This window comes from Balaenoptera physalus, assembly GCF_965194825.1.
Source record: "Balaenoptera physalus genome assembly, chromosome: 2".
NCBI classification, from domain to species: Eukaryota; Metazoa; Chordata; class Mammalia; order Artiodactyla; family Balaenopteridae; genus Balaenoptera; species Balaenoptera physalus.
The window spans coordinates 30,900,631-30,918,849 of NC_138883.1; the positions used below are offsets into that span (position 1 = coordinate 30,900,631).

The following is an 18,219-nucleotide window of genomic DNA, read 5'->3' on the forward strand; positions in this document are numbered from 1 at the left end:
ATTTCTGTATGATGTAGAGGAGGTCTAAGTACATAAGTCTATAAAATAGGTGCAGGCCAAGGAAAAAGGCTTGCTTCCTACCCAGTTCTGGTATACTTTCCATTATCTTAGAATATCAATTCATGGGTCAAGTTATGTTGACATTTTCCAGGGGAAAAGAAAATGTTCTGAAAAGCATGCCTTTCCTATCCTGACACCCAATTTAAAAACATTCAAATTGAACATCCCACTTGGTTGACTGAGGGGTAAGGAAGAACTGAAGAGAAAAAAAGAAAAAAGCAGAAGAAAAACATTTTTTCCTCTTCTGTCATTACTGTTTTTAACCTAACATGCCTCTCAAAGCGTTTAGCTCCATGGTGATGAGAGCAGGCGAAAAACACAGAAACACTGAAAGAACAAATTCCCTCAGAATATTTTAGGGTTTGCAACACAAAGCTTAACATGGAATTAACAGAGGCATTCAAGTTGAAAATAGATTCTTATAACTTCGTAACGATGTAAGATGAACAGTCTTTAGAATAGCTTTAAAAAAAAGCTGATACGTTCCTTCCCCCCCCCACCAAAAAACCAGCCTTCTACTTGACTTTTTCACATTAGTAATTTCCCAATGTAAAGAATATAGAAGAAACCATAATCATTGTTTAGAAAAATGGGTTTCAACTTTGCCCCCCAGGGGGACACTTGGCAGTATCTGGTGCTCACAGCTTGGTAAGGAGTGCTACTTGCATCTACTGAGTTGAGGCCAGGGACGATGCTAAACATCCTACAATGACACAGCCTCCATAACAAAGAATTCTCTGGCCTCAAATGGCACAGTTCTAAGGCTGAGATTTCGGTTTAGAAGTATCTTTAACAGTGAAATGCAAAGATTTATAATCATCCGAGTTCCAAAACTTAGGTCAAAGCAAGTAGGGAAGTCTCCCAGGCTCTCTGTACTCCCTACAGGCTGATGTTTGCAATAGTTCTACTTTCACACGGGATACAGTCCTGAAAACCGCTATAGGAAGAGATTTCACTGTTGAATAACTTATGAACTTTTAAGAAATGCAGAGTACGGGAAAATACATTTACAAATAAACCTGAAAAGGTACTTTAAAAATGTTAACCAATGTAAAATTATGATGACAACTCATTAAATGAAGAAAACATCAATGATACTATGCTTTTGGTAGTAGCAATATTGATAACGTTCATTTCCACTGACTGATCCTTGCTTGCTAAAAATCTTTCACAATCTTCCTTCCCTCAGTTTTAATTACGTGGCTTAAGGTAATTAAATTTATTCTTTACTTCAATTAATAATATTTCCTGAATACCTACTCTGTGAACTGTTCTAAACCCTGGGGCTAGGATGGTGAACAGAGCAGAAAAACCCTCACTCTTAAAGAGCTGACATTCTAGTAGGGGAGTGCAAGAACAAGGAAATCAATAAATAATGTAAAGATCAGAAGTGAAAAGTGCCCTCCGGAAAAATAAAATTAAAAAGTAATATGGCTAACAGGACATGGAAGCAACCTAAGTGCCCACTGACAGATGAATGGATAAAGAAGATGTGGCACATATATACAATGGAATATTACTCAGCCATAAAAAGAAACGAAATTGAGTTATTTGTAGTGAGGTGGATGGATCTAGAGTCTGTCATACAGAGTGAAGTAAGTCAGAAAGAGAAAAACAAATACTGTATGCTAATACATATATATGGAATCTAAAAAAAAAAAAAAAAGAAATGGTTATGAAGAACCTAGGACCTAGGGGCAGGATAGGAATAAAGACACAGATGTAGAAAATGGACTTGAGGTCATGGGGAGGGAGAAGGGTAAGCTGGGACGAAGTGAGAGAGTGGCATGGACATATATACACTACCAAATGTAAAATAGATCGCTAGTGGGAAGCAGCTGCACAGCACAGGGAGATCAGCTCAGTGCTTTGTGACCCCCTAGAGGGGTGGGATAGGGAGGGTGGGAGGGAGACACAAGAGGAAGGAGATATGGGGATATATGTATATGTATAGCTGATTCACTTTGTTATACAGCAGAAACTAACACAACATTGTAAAGCAATTATACTCCAATAAAGATGTTAAAAAAAAAGAAAAGCAGACAAAAAAAAAAAAAGATACTCATGAAGAAGAATAAGATGAAAGGACTTTCCTTCCTAGATAAGATTTTGGAAAAGAAAAAAAAAAGCTATAGTAATTAGAGTATGATATTAGTGTATCAAAATCTAAATTGACCTTTGGAAGTAAATAGTAACCCCAGAAACAGTTTGAAATTCAAATTTAATTTGGTCTCATTTATTTTATCTGGCAATCCTACACATAAGAGGAAACAGGTACAAAAGTGTTCATAGTAACATTGTTTATAACAGCAATATCTGGAACCCACCTAAATTTGCATTGAGGAAATAATGGATAAACTGTATATTCACACAATGGAATATTAGGCAGCAGTGAAAATAAATGAATTAAAGCAACGAGAAATAACATAATGAATAACATAACACAATGAATCTTAGAAATATTATTAAACTTAAAAAAAAGTAATATGGCTAAGATGGCTGATCGGATACTCTCATCAATTGGTCAGTCAAGGAAGGCCTCTCTGTGAAGAAGTGATTTGAGATAAGAAGACCTAAATGTCCAGAAGGAACCGGCTACACAAAGGAAGGACATTCTAGGCATAAGGAAGAGTAGGTAGAAAGACCCTAAAACCTGAACAAACTTAGCATGTCCAAGGTAAAGAGAGCAGGTGTGGCTGGAGGGCAGGGAGATGACACAGGGTAAGAGAGACAGACAGCTTCAGACTGTAAGGAAGCTCGGAGGCCTTAGTAAAAGCAATGTGAAGCAGCTGCAGGGCTCCACGGCCTTGTCTTGTGCATGACCCAGCAGAAGATGCAAATGGCTTGCTCTAAGGTGGGATCAGCAGAGATGGAGAGAAATGGACAGAGTTGGGTACTTTTGGAGGTAGAGACAACAAGGCATGCTGATGGATCACGTATGGTTTAGAAACTGGACATGCTGATGGATCTAGAAAGAGATGAATCAAGGATAACTCTTGAATGTCTAGCTTGAGCAACTGGTTGGATGATTCTCCTGAGGAATTCAGAGTGGGCGAGAAGCAGGTTTATAAACAGGATGACCAAACATCCTGGTTTGTCCTGGACTGAGAGGTTTCCTAGAATGTGGGACTTTCAGTGTTAAAACCAAGGAAGTCCTGGGAAAGCAGGATGACTTGATCACCCCAGATATAAATCAAGAGTTCTCTGCTGAGCATGTCTATTGGACATCTATGTGGAGCTATCAGACTCACAGTTTGAAATACAGATGTGAAACCAACTCTGAGTTGGAGACACAGAACTGGGAATCACAGAGGCATACAGGTGGCATTTAAAGTCCCAGAACTAGATGACATCACCTCGGGAGAGAAGAGAAGAGGTCCTAGAACAGAGTTGGCATTTCTCTTTTTCACAGATAATATAAAGATGTCTGCATCAGTACAGTTCCCCATCTACACAGCCTTTCACACTTAAGACTCCATGTTTTTGACTCTTACTTTCCAGATCTTGCTAGAAAATTATTATAGAAACACAAAGTAAAATGCACATTTCAGATGCTTTGGGTGACTTATTTAAGCTACTGATAGTTTGCTTAAAGCCTCAGCTTTGAGGGCCCCATGTCAGATCCTTCCCAACAGTCACAGAAGAGCCCAAATATACAGAATGGGTTTGTTTATTGTCCATCCTTTCCCTTCTCTTTCCCAAAGCTTGACTGCAAAGAAATCCCACGACTACTACTGACAAATGTTTGGCCTCTTTTCCCTACTTCCAATCCCACTTCCCTCCTTTTCTAAGTATCTTTAAGAAGCATGACCCTCAACTACCACAATCAAAAAGTCACAATGAGGAAAAGGAACACAGAAAGAAATAAGTTGACAATAAAAACTCTCCAAAGGCAAGTTTCACTTTAGAGAGACTCACAGTTCAGCACATTAGTCTCTTTGAAAAAACTACTAACACCCTTGGCTGCAACTTAACTTGGGTACATTGGTATTCAAAAAAGGAACAATTACCAGAGTGACTCAACAGATGGCCCATTTAAACTATGGGATTAATACAATGTGTCTGGTGACCTAGTTCAAGTAACTAAATAGAAGCCTCCCAATTGGCCAACTTGTGATTGAAAATATCAAATGTTTGCAGCAGACCTTGTAAAATCTAACTCTATCTGGCCAATCTGGGCAGAGAAAGTAAGAGAATGAAACATGAGAAATAATCAAAAGAGGTCGCAGGGCTTGGAATGGCCATAGCAGAATTACCTGACTCCCCTGTGGGACATCTTCATTCCTATGAGGGTAAGCATCCTGGCTAGAGAGAACAAGAAGACTTGGGCATTTAAAAAAATACATTAAAAAAAAAAAAAAAAAAAAAAGGATGCTTTCTCACCAAAAAAAGACTCTGTCTAAAAGATAAGATAATTGAAACAGTAGAATTTCAGAGAGAAGCAATTAATGAGAATAAATTATACCTAGTAAACCCTACTCTACTGATAAATGGACCACCCCCATTGTGGGCCCCTCTGTAGGGTCCCTCTTGTAGGAGCATAGTCACTCTTCAAAAGGACTTCCCAAATTCTTCTCTGGCACTTAAAAACACTCACATGCTGGATCATTTTGAACTCTTACTAAGTTTAATAAACATGAAGCATTTTTAATCATATGTAAAGAAAAAGAAACAGAAAAGGCAGACTTGAGTTTAAAAATAAAAACAATAATAAAAACCTCAGAAGAGTAAGGGTCAAAGGTTTCTGATCAAACAGCTTAAGCAGTGTCTTATTATATCATTATGCCTTTTCATTTTACTTTTATACTGAATACCAAATTTGTTTTATTTTTAACTAACAATATTAGAAATTTAAACATCCTAATGTAAATCACCCTTAAAACATTGATTCTCCTATTGATTGATTGCCGATAACTACATTTTCAGGGCACTCAAAAAATATCATCATATTGGGGGCTTCCCTGGTGGCGCAGTGGTTGAGAATCTGCCTGCTAATGCAGGGGACACGGGTTCGAGCCCTGGTCCGGGAAAATCCCACATGCCGCAGAGCAACTAGGCCCATGAGCCACAACTACTGAGCCTGTGCGTCTGGAGCCTGTGCTCCTCAACAAGAGAGGCCACGATAGTGAGAGGCCCGCGCACTGTGATGAAGAGTAGCCCCTGCTTGCCGCAACTAGAAAAAGCCCTCACAGAAACAAAGACCCAGCACAGCCAAAAATAAATAAATAAATAAATTTTTAAAAATATCATATCTTTATGTATGTAAAAAATACTCATATACAATAATTTTATCTGCTATATAAATACCTTCTATAATCACCACATTCCTCTCTGTAAGGATGTAAATTTTAAAATCCATTGGTAATAAAAGATCATTTCTTTATCTTTCAAAGTAATTTAAATTTTGTAAATGATAGAAATTCAATGAAAAAAATGCTGATAGCAAACTTCATAACATAATTGGGTCTACAGACTTCTGACATTATGCTTAAGCACAGTAAAGCTATACAGACACATTTAATGGATACTAAGTTGCATATAATTGCCTGAAGCAAGAAATACATATTTTAATTTATATATTTTTAAATGCATTTAATTGCTTCACCTTCATTCCAGTGAAATCACTAAATGATGCTTCACATATCTATTCCATTAGCATTAAGACATTATTTATAGCTTTAGAATTTAATGATCTGAAAATACATTAATCCTTTTAAAAAAAAGTGTTCTGTGATGTCATTATGGCTTTATAAGGATACGCAGAGCTTTTTACTAGAGGCATTCTGACAAACAGAGAAAAGCAGACACCGTTTAGGTGAAAAAATGAAATGAAAAACTCCAGGTAGGAGTCTTGAAGGTAGGGCGCTCAAGGACATGTGTTCTCCAAAGAAAGAGTCTGCTGTGCCCACAGTCACAAGCCAGAGAGCCATCCTACTGCCCAGCAGCTGGAGGGAAAGGAGACCTCCGCAGGAATATTTCAACAAAAAGAATTATGGAAAAGTAACATACTCTGAAAGTATTTTCATAATTAAGTTAAATTTAAAACCTATCCAGTAATGAAATGTAAGATACAAATGAACCCACAAAGAAGTTTTCAATGAGCTACTTTTTGCAAAAATATCTTTAAGTTTCTGATGCATATTAAATTCTACAGAGCTTCTAAAGATTAAGACAAATTACTACTGTCCAGTGCTAACAAGCTATTAGGGGAGCTCTTTACATAAAACCACATAAGGAACAAAGCAATAAGCACCACAGTATAATTCTGACAACTATTCCTCTGGCTGGATTTGGAAATTGTGCCCAGAGAGATGACACAGAAACAACTGAGAACAGGTGTGAGCACATGCAGAGGAGGAATAAAAAAGAACCAATCCCTAATCCTGGGCCTTTGCCCATGAAGGGGAACAGGAGGCAGCACCATCATCTCCCCCAGCAGGTCTTCTCTCTGACCACCAGACCAGGTGAGATGTCCATCCTTTTCAGGGAATCCAAGGATCCCATTCTTTCAAAGCACTTTCCACACTTTACAGTGAGTTCTTTTGGGGCAGAGATCAGCTCTTATCATCCTTTCCAGGGAATCCGAGGATCACATTCTTTCAAAGCACTTTCCACACTCTACAGTGAGTTCTTTTGGGGCAGAGATCAGCTCTTATCAACCTGTACAGTCCCAGATACCAGCACAGTCACAAAGTACCTGCTCATTAAATGTTCGATATAAAAATAAATGAATGAGAAGAAAAAACAGTAAAAGAGAAGAAGCTATTTTCATGGAAGCAGGAGAACCAAAATGAAGAAGAAGAAAAAGAGTAACTCCTTGGGAAATGAGACAGAAAACAAAGAGAAGCAGAAAACAGTCCAGGAATACACTTATACATGTATGGTCAGTTGATTTTCAACCAAGACACCAACTCAGTTCAAGCAGAAAAAAATCTTTTTAAGCAAACAAATGGTAATGGATATACAGATGGGGGAAAAAAAAACACACCTCGACAATTACCTTATTTCATACACAAAAAATGAAAGATAGGTTATCAATCTAAATGTAAAAGGTAAAACCCTAAAGCACCTTCAAGTAAATACAGAAAAACATCTTCCCAATATTAGACAGGCAAGGATTTCTTGGATAACACATAGTAAAGCACTAACCATGAAAAATTATAAGTTGGACTTAAAATTAAACCTTCTCCTTATCAAGAGACACCATTAAGAATATAAATCTCTCTCTCTCTCAAAGCAAAGGAAATAAAAGCAAAAATAAACAAATGGGACCTAATTAAACTTAAAAACTTTTGTACAGCAAAGGAAATCGTCAACAAAATGAAAAGACAACCTACTGAATGGGAGAAAATATTTGCAAATGACATGACCAATAAGGGGTTAATATCCAAAATATATAAACAGCTCATACAACCCAATATCATAAAAACAAATAACCCAATTAAAAAAATGGGCATAAGACCTGAATAGCCATTTTTCCAAAGAGGAACTGCAGATGGCCAACAGGCACATGAAAAGATGCTAAATAAATATCATTAGTCATCAGAGAAACACAAATTAAAACCACAATGAGATATCACCTCATTTTGTGGCTATCATCAAAAAGAACACAGTAACAAATGTTGGCAAGAATGTGGAGAAGTGGGAACCCTTGTACACTGTTGGTAGGAATGTAAATTGGTGCAGCCACTATGGAAAACTGTATGGAGGTTTCTCAAAAAACTAAAAACAGAACTACCATATGACCCAGCAATTCCGCTCCTGGGTATATATCCAAAAAAAACCAAAAACACTAATTTGAAAAGATACATGCACCCCAAAGTTCATAGCAGCACTACTTACAATTGCCAAGATATGGAAGCAACCTAAGCAACCATCAATATGAATGGATAAAGAAGATGTGGTGTGTGTGTATATATGTGTATATATACACATACACACACACACACACACACACACTGGAATATTACTCAGCCATAAAAAAGAATGAAATGATGCCATTTGCAGCACCATGGATGGATGGATGGACCAAGAGGTTATCATACGGAGTGAAGTCAGTCAGACAGAGAAAGACAAATACTGTATGATATCACTTACATGTGGAATCTAAAAAATACAACAAACTAGTAAATATAACAAAAAAAGAAGCAGACTCACAGATACAGAGAACAAACTAGTGGTTACCAGTGGGAAGAGGGAAGGGGGGGAGGGGGGAGGTAGAGGTAGGGGCTTAAGAGGTAAAAACTACTATGTATAAAATAAATAAGCTACAAGGATATATTATACAACACAGGGAATATAGCCAATATTTTATAATAACCATAAAAGGAGTATAATCTTTAAAAATTATGAATCATTATGTTGTATACCTGAAACTTATATAATACTGTATATCAACTACAGTTCAATTTTTAAAAATCCAAAACAGAAAATATAAATATATATGAATATATACACATATACATACGTATGTATGTATACATTCTATATGGGTACACATTTATATGTTATTTAAATATATAGAGGTAATATATATTTAAAATCTTATAATTCAAAAAAGATAATTCAATAATATTTTAGAAAAACAATCAAGACTTGAAGATACTGCAAAAAAAGATGAATGGCCAATAAGCACATGAAAAGATCCGCAAAATCATTGCACATCAGGAAAACACACATTAAAATCACAATGAGATACTATTTCACACTCACCCCACCAGAACAGCTAAAATTAAATAAACAAACAAACTGTGTGGCCGAACCACACAGACTCCATCTTACCAGCTCCATCCTAGGCCCGAAGTCCTACCCACCCTCCCCTTTGTGTGACCGAGCTTTTGCCTGCTCACAAGGAATGCACCCAAGGCAGGTAGGTGCCCTATCAACTTTACCCTTGCCTTCATCTGATATGAAAACTGAAGAATGCCTTTTGCTGACACAGATGGTCATGAGATCCCCCGGGTCGGGGGGGAGCGGGGAATCCCCGGTTCCCGTAGGTGTGGACTTCCTCTCCCTTGGTAGTCCGCTTCTATCTTTAGCTTTGGCCCCCCTTACGCCCCCTGTACCTCCTCTGGCCGCACCACATGCAGCTGCGAACGCCTCTGGATCGTCATCCGCCCAATCCTGCTCGTAGGTAAGTTACCTGCGATAAACTTCGTAACTGCGTTTTATGGAGCTGCCTGTTTCCATTTTTCAGTCTCAAAGTTTCTTCTCAGTTCGGAGGATACTACTCAATATCTCTGCCTTCCAACACACACACACAAAGCTGACAGTACTAAACACTAGTAAGAACATGAAGCAACTGGAACCCTCACACATGATTCCTTGCTCAAGTACGAAATGGCACAACCAGTTTGGAAAAACAGTTTGGCAGTTTCTTATATAGTCAAACATACATCTACTCTATGATCCAACAATTCTATTCCTAGGTATTTATCCAAGAGGTATGAAAATAATGCCTACAAAATGACTTTATAAAAATGCTTATAGCAGCCTTATTCATAACAGCCAATAACTAGAAACAGCCCAATCTTAGAACACTTAAGACCTATGCATTTTATTTCATGTATATTATAAACGAGCCTCCCCCATAAAATCCCCGCAACTCTAGAAGAATTAAGGTATATAAGAGTGATGGACTAATCTCTCCCTCCCCTACTTTTTGTTTCTCCTACACTGGAAACAAGAAAGAGAGAATGAGAGATCTGAGAGGGGGTGAGAAAGATTTCTGCTGGAGAGAGAAAGAGCTGAAGGGGGAGGAGAGAAGGGAACGCCAGGACTAGAGAATTCACATCTGGAGAAGAAGAGGGGACCACAGCGTCCCAGCACCCACAGACTGCGTGAAGAGTTCAACTGTGGGAAGGCACAGGACCTCATTCAGCATGGAGGACAGAGGAAAGGAAGGAGTTGGGTGCTGAAAAGTAAGTTTATTCTCCAGCGTGGCAGATCCACGGGCTTGCAACAAAGCTGCCTTTAACTCCTTCCTCTCCCTTAACCCAATAGTCTCTTCTTTTGTGCCATCTGATGGAAAATGTATTGCATGGACAGCCTTGAGTTGGTGCTGTGTGACCACTACAATACTTGCCTAAAATAAGGAGAGACTATCTGGCAAAAGACTCGAATTTCTCTTTTGAATGACATATGCATTGTGTCAACATGGATTAACTTTTAAAGAAAGAAGTATGCAAGAGTCCATCTGTTCCCTGCTCTTTAAATGACTTGTTTTGTTATCTTTAACAAACAACTATGCATTTGGGCCTTTATTTACTTATACTTAAAATGTACGTCACAGACTAATAAACATTAGAATCCTTGCATTAGCCAAACATTCTGAATACAGAACATGCTCTCTAGGTTAATTTACTTGCCAATAGGTGGAACTTAACAAATGGTCCAATAAATGGCCCAATAAAGAAGCTAATTCACCTCATATGGAGTATGAATTATTATTAGGTGGAGGTAAAAAATTACACATAACATGAACAAGTTCTGGTTTCTGTAGAAGCTACAACTTAGACTTCCTTTTCTCTGTACATTTTAGTCCCCTTTCTGAACACTACATGACTTTACCCTAATTTCAAACAATTTAAAACGTCTAAATAACTGATAAGAGAGGTATCATCTCTCTTTTGAAGGAGGAGAATTCTGACCTAACAAGAGCTAAAATGTTTTCCTCGGGGCAAATCAAGTGTTTCCACTGCTAGTGTATCCTTCTTTTTCTTATTCAACAAAGATATTACTTCCAAGATAACTGACACAACTTTTTTGTCTTCCCTAGCTAACACTGTACTCTACAAAAATCCAAAATTCTGGAAAGCAAATTCTAGGAATCAACTTTATTACAGTCTTTCACAGAATTTAAGTTCCATATACACTGGAAAGGAAAGAACAGACAGGGTGAGCTGAGAGATGTCCCTCCGATCAAGCAGTCTTAGGATCCATCCAATAATCAGCTCACCTCTTCCCCTCGGTGGAGCAAGCCGCTGACAGCGAGCGATTGGTGTTTTGAAACAATTCCAAGAGGCTTGTGAAGGTAAACTACTGGCCAGCTACAGGGAATGTCAAATCTCCATGATGCGGTCTTTTTAGAGCTCCCCATTAGAGTCAGCACTGGTTTACTATGAGATGCAGGAAAGCATTTCTCATGAGGAGCCGCTGCCAATGAAGAAGCAGTTTTAGGCCAGCTTCCAAATGCCACCTGGCATCGCCCCAGGGATGAGGCACCCGCTCAGATGATATCTGCGGCAGAAGCAGCATCTCTTCACCCACAGGGGGCTGGGGATTTCACAACAGTTCCGCTTTCCAGCTACTCTGGAAGACAGGGGAAGGAAATGTCTCCCTCCACCTTTAATTCTCCTTGCAAGTTCTCTCTCTGTAGTCCAGGTCATATAGCTCTCCACAAGAACATCAATGTACACAAATTGAAAAGCCTGAGGGTGAAGAGTTAAATCACACACACACACACACACAAGCTGTATTCTGTATGAAAGCTCAACAAAAACTACAAGTCCATCTGTCAGAGAAAGCGTCCTCTCGCTGAACAGGAAGGGAGATGGAGAACTGAAAGCGTAATTCCAAGAGCCAGTTAATCTTTTTCATGGGGCCGGGAACTTCATGGTCATTGCCAATAGAAACGTACTGCCATATATAAAGGGCAGTGACTCCTCTCTTTGTAAATATTATGACATACCAACCACTAGCTTGAATGTAATATAAGCTACATTTGTTCAATGTGTGAAGCTTTTTCTTCTGCAAAAGGTCCAAGTAGGTAAAAGCTGGCCTAATCAAGAAATAGCTATTCCCTGGAAGCAGGAATGTCAAAAGCAGCCGGTTCTCAGACGGAGGTCAAGAACTGAACAGAGAATATTTATAGTTGGCCACTCAAGCAGAGAATAACTGTAACAACATTCTCTCCCATTTATGATACTTTACAGTTTACTAGACAGCATTTTTGTATTCATTATCTCATTTGGAAAAATAGGCCAAGTCCACTCAGAACTGTAGGAAGTATCCCAGCACCAAAGAGCATGTGGCCCTCTGCCCTTAGAGGGAAAATACTCACAAAATTAAAATAACTGCATCTTCTCTTGTGCTGAAAAACAGTAACTAAAAAACTATCTCGCAGACCTGATTTGAAAGCAACATCCCATGACCACAGTTAGTGGTGAGCTACATGCAATAAACACAACCAAAAAAAAGGGGAGTCTGGAAAAGAAAGACAGTAACTACTTACTAGGAAAGCAGACTTTTTTTTTTCTTTGATTGTTCTTCAAGCATTGAAACGTATAGGAAGGGGCCTACTTTGTCCTTTTGTATCCAGAAATACCAAAAACAGACACAAACTCCAAAAAGCATCATGACCCTGCCTCTATTTTATAACAATTGGAAGAAAATGAACTTGACAATGAAATTTAGAGCCCTAGTAATGAAGACAGAGAGATCTGAAGTAGCAACAAGAGAAGGCAGAAAAGAAACGCTCAAGTCCAGATCCCATTCTGCCAGATGACTGCCTTCCCTGCCAAGGATGATATCCCCACCTAACAGGTGAAAGGATTATCCCTCACGCAGTGATTCCCAACTGTGGTTTCAGACGACCACTAGGGGAGTCCAAGAATCTCAAAGAATATGGCAAAATTTCAGAACATAATTTTAATCCCACCAATTTATGGAGGACTAATGTACCCCAAAAACTGAGTGTAGGAATGGTTGGAAATCACCTCTCTGGGAACTAGGCAACAGTACAGCCTTTTACTTTGAAACATGAAGAGAAAGTAACTTCTCACATTTCTCACTCCCCTAGAGAAAAAGAGATCCTACTATATAACATTAGGGAAGAAGTTTTGATTTTAAAAAAAGGGTATGCAACTTATATCACAGCCTCCTCACAGAATTAATGAAGGAGGAATCCATCTGGTCAGAAATTAGAATGGCTATTTTAAAAAAAGAGTGAGCCTATTTTTTTCCCTGCAGTTAACACATCAGCAAGTCAATCAAACTTTCTATTAACTGAGCATCTACTATGAAAAGCAAAACAAAACATGGACAAATTAGCTACTGCTTAAAGATGCCCTCAGACCTTGCTTAGAAAATGGTAGCTACCTGGTGTTATTTCAGGTCAAAAAAGAAGCAACGGCAGAGTTAGCAATTCCTCTGTGGTGGGTTACTTTTTAAGACTACAAATTCCTCACCTGAACTCTTTTCTCTCTAACTTTCTTCCCACATCAGGTTGACCCCTTCATTCTTTACCTGAATTTGATTTTATTCCCATCCTCCATTTAGAACAAATTCAAACTCCCCCCCCCTCTTCCTACCAGCTGCCCCCCATGTCTTTCATATCAAAAAAAAAAAAAAAAAAAAAGGAAATGGGGAAGGAGAGGTAAAAAGATAACCCATTTTGAAGGAATGAGAATGAAGATTGGGAGACCAACTGTAAATGACTTATCCAAATCCTTTTGGAGAAGAGATTACATTGGAATCTTATCTGAAACAAACAAACAAACAAAACCCTATCAAGCTATCTCTGTGAAGGAGTAGTGAACTTAACAGAATCAGGAACCCACTGATAAAGAGACAGTGTTATAACGTGTTAAGAGTCCAAGTAGCAAATTAAAAAATAGGGAGGTTTCTTTATTTATAACTTTAGCATTGGGTCTGAGAATAAAATAAATAAATTTGAAATAAATCTGAAATAAATCTAATGAGTGTTATGCAAGAAAATCAACTGATACACACCCCCAGCATTGTGAATACAAAGACAACAGTTCAGAATATTAAACACGATCATGCAAAGTCTAAAAGTCCCATGAAGCCACCCATAAGTAAAACAGGCAGAAAAGATAGGATCACTATTTATTAATGATAATATTTTGAAAACAAATTAAAATTTGCTTTCTTCAACCATTTAAATGCAAAGATCTTAATTTGATGCCTAAAACTAAAAACACACTATAACACCCAGGAATCAAAGTTTGAGTGTTTTCCAACAATACAAAATTATAAAATAATTTAAAACTGGACGGTATTTGACCAATATAATTCAAATCAGTCTCTCAGTGGAAGAGACTAACGTCGCAAAAGTGAAATCCCACATGCTGTTGCTGTCTGAAGAATCTTCAAAGACAGTGCTGTGTTCTTACTAACATTAACAGCTGCTGAAACAACAATTCTTTTAAAAATCCTCATTTTCTTCCAGGGGTGCAATTTCCCAAAGAATCCCAGGCTAAAATCTAAATGGACACAGGGCCAAAACCGAGTGATACCACAAAATTCAGACTTCCTTTAAAACAACTTTTACATTCTTTCCTTGGAAGAGAGGACAAAGGACAAAGCTCTCATCATTTGCTCTGTTTACACCACAAAGGCTTCAGGACAAGAAACTCTGGGGGTGATTACTGGCCAACTGGTTGAAGTGCATCCCTGCTCATAGAGAATGTTTCCGTTATGGACAGACACTTAAAAGAAGCCCTCTGGAAGCTAAGAGGGTTGTGGCATACATACCAAGTTATTTTGAGCCTCAGAGAAAGAGGCCAGCAAACAAATCCTCAGAAACAATCAAAACACCACAAAGGGCAAATAGTTTCAGATCCAGGGAGATGTCTGTTGCTTCCTTGTGGTGTGATGATTTGAAAACCAGACAATAACCGGACTTACTGTAAACTGAAGCATGAAGTGGGATAATGGAGATGTGAGTCAGCGCAGAGTTCCCTATGCTTTGCAATGTTGCATTGTTTAAGTTACGGGACAGGGGAGGGAGCAGAGAGGAGGGGTACATCAGACAGAATGAGGCAGGGGACAGATATACCATATCAAAAACAAGTCCAGGAGGGACCCTGAATTCAATTACCTTTGGAGAATTACCGTATGCAGCCTTCGGTCACTTGCCTTTTCTCTCCTATCTTTCTATCAGGGGAACGGAGACATTTCTTTTAAAGATATAGTATTCCTCTTCCTATATAACAGCTTACTTTATAAGACTCCTTCACTTAAAAACAAACAAAACAAAACCACAGGCCTACATAGAGAAATATACCCTATACCAAAAATCTCTCCCTAAAATCGTTAAAAACAAAAGCTAACCAGAATAGGCCACAGCCCAGCTTCCCTTTAAAGAGGCTCCCTCTTTATCCTATGATGAAATGTCAACAACCTCTTGATATAAATACTTGAAGTTCAGATGATATTATGTTTAACACATTCCATATACAGGTATTTAAGAACTTCTGGGTGCCACCACCCAGGTTAGTCCTTCATTAATAATTGGTGTGGGTCCCCCTGCACCACCCTTTTAATGGTGTGCTCTGTATTCTGTGAGAACAGATTATTAGCTCATGTTAACCTCAGCTACTTCTGGGTGGTAAAATCACAGATGCTTTTCATTTTCATCTTCATTTTATGTTTGGCTGTACTTTCCACATTTTCGTAGGTATGTATTGTTTTTGGAAAAGTTATTTTTTAAATTTGGGAGGAACAGAGTGTTAAATGAGGTTTTCTGGATACTTCGAAAAAATACAACCAAATGGATATTACTCCAAATGATTAGCAAAATACAATAAAAGAACAGAATTTTAGCCACAATGAATGCTGGGCCTTGGCTTGAATCTTTATAAACAACAAGCTCCATGCATTTGCAGAGTGAATGGATGTACACTGATGTCTCCATCTTTAAAATGAGGACACTGGGCTTCCCTGGTGGCACAGTGGTTAAGAATCCGCCTGTCAAGGCAGGGGACACAGGTTCGAGCCCTGGTCCGGGAAGATCTCACATGCTGCGGAGAAACTAAGCCCGTGCGCCACAACTACTGAGCCCGCGCGCCACAGGTACTGAAGCCCATGCACCTAGCGCCCATGCTCCGCAACAAGAGAAGCCACGGCAATGAGAAGCCCGCGCACCGCAACGAAGAGTAGCCTCCACTCACCACAACTAGAGAAAGCCCGCGTGCAGCAGCGAAGACCCAAGGCAGCCAAAAATAAATAAATAAAATAAATTTATTTTTTAAAAAATGAGGCCACTATGCAGTAATAAAATGGGTATACCATCAAATTTTCAGGATGGGGCCAAATATTCAGACAGAAGTAGAGACAGCTGGTCTGTCTTCACACACTGTTTAGCAGAGTTTTCCAGAGTACAGAGGGGGCACCTACCGGTACAGATCAGACTAATTCTATTTAATTGATTTGAGAAGAAAATTTTTAAAAAACCAAAAAACAGAGAGGGTGGGAAGCTTTCACCAGGGATTAGCATTCATTTAGAAAACTGAGATTTCATTTCCACAAAGTTAGAAGGCATCTGCTACTGAGGGGATAAGATATCATCAAGCATAAAACTCCAGATATTTCTACACTCGTTAAGAACTTTGGAATTCTTGACCTAGCCTGTCACTGCACCCACTGATGAGAGATATTGACTGCCATGGAAGAAATAATTCACACAATGTAATCTAGAAGCCATAAAGTGATGTTAAATTCCCACTAGACATAAACCTTTCACACTCGTCTGTTTAGGTGTTGGCTAATAACCCAATTATTTACACAATATGCAAACTAAGGGCCATAAGGTTGGGTGATTTGTATTTGGTACTGAAGCATGGTCTCTTGGCTCCTAGTTGCAAAAAGAGATTAAGTGAGACGTTAATTGGGTATTAAACAAGTCCTTACAACAAACAGGATGGCAGTTCTTCGTAAACAGGCACCCTTTTTAAACACAGCCTAAATTGCTAATATGAAGGTCTCTAAGATTTATATCAGGGAAAAGAGCTTAACTAACTGTGTAATAAGGAATTTTATCAAGGGTATTCACTGACATGAAATACTTTATCAATCAGTTTCTTAGAAACTCACTCTAAAATCTTTCAACTTAATTCAGCAGATGTGCTAACCATAATTTTACAATTTGAACACCTGATTTTCCAAAATGAACATGACAGTGTATAACAAATAGCAATGACCCAGACCAACAAAGACAACCCAACTCACGTGCTTGTGCACATACACCCACAGACGCAAAACAGTAGCCACGCCTGCAAAACACAAAATTACACAGCGAGCTATGGCTTTCTTCAACTTCCTGTCAAAAGATGCATTCCTCTGAGAGGTCCACTCACAGATATTCCAATATGAAAACAAAGATTTATCCACGTATTAAAAAGTCAACTCACATTACAAGTTGAAAATCTGGTCTTTTGGCTACTGACTGGCTAAATCTGCTTGTCTTTTTCTCTTTAGAGCAGAAACAATAAGATGTTAAGTGCTGGGCAAGATCCCTAATGCACCATCAGAGAAAACCCGTAAGGAAAAAAAACCCAAAAAACAAAAAACCTAATTAAAAGGCTTACTTTCTATTTAAGAAAAGTCTTCACTTTATCTTTATCCCCAAATGACTTACAAATGTCCTCCACTTTAGAATGAATATGATTATTTTAATGTTTTGCACTAAAATAAATTGGAACAAAGTGAACTCATGATTCAGTGAAGACCAAAAAAAGACTTTCACCCACTTCATTGCCAGGTAACTGACAGGTGTCAATAAGTCAGAGAAGAAAAGGATATCAAATTCCATCCTAAATATGAGAGACACTGATGAGAGACACTGATGAGTGGTTCAAGTTAGAAGACGCAAAACGCACACAATATAAACTTCCAACAACCATGCTGCAGGAGTTAAGCTGAGACTCTCGGCAGCAAGACAGCCCCTGGGCCTCCCTTCCTGAAAGACATGGATGGGAGACCAAACTGGAGCTGGAAGATAGGCAACCACTACTACCCCTTCACAAAGGAAAGGCTAAAAAGCGTGGAGGAATGTTCTAAAACAGACCCGCAAAACCCGAATTGCTTACAAATGTCAAATGTTCCACTGCTTTTCACTCTATCTAGGGAAGAAATTTGCTTTCACAAATGGGTACATACCCACAGGAGTATCTTTAAACTCAAAGAACAAGTCTCCCTTTCTAGTTCCCTCAATCAGAATAAAGAGTGGAAAACATTTAGTAGCATTCTGGATAATTTGCACCAATTTAGATGATTCATGTATAGCTTCCCCAGACTAAACGGTCTATGGCTAGTGATTTCAAGTCAACAAGGGTGCGGAAAGCAAGACCTAATTACAGATCTGAGTCACTGTCTAGAAGTTCCCTCAGCCCAGTGGAGCATCCCCCAAAGGGCACC

The 18,219-nt window shown here is 38.6% G+C and overlaps 1 protein-coding gene and 1 long non-coding RNA gene across 8 annotated transcripts in view; one reads left to right on the forward strand and one right to left on the reverse strand.

Moving 5' to 3' along the window:
• The window catches only part of SIPA1L1 (signal induced proliferation associated 1 like 1), a 383,378-nt gene that overhangs the window by 176,077 nt on the left and 189,082 nt on the right, over positions 1 to 18,219 (reverse strand). The window lies entirely within an intron of this gene.
• On the forward strand, positions 1,758 to 4,429 carry LOC309655988. Its single transcript, XR_014261109.1, has 2 exons — positions 1,758 to 3,001; positions 3,037 to 4,429. It is a non-coding gene; the product is annotated as an uncharacterized lncRNA (long non-coding RNA).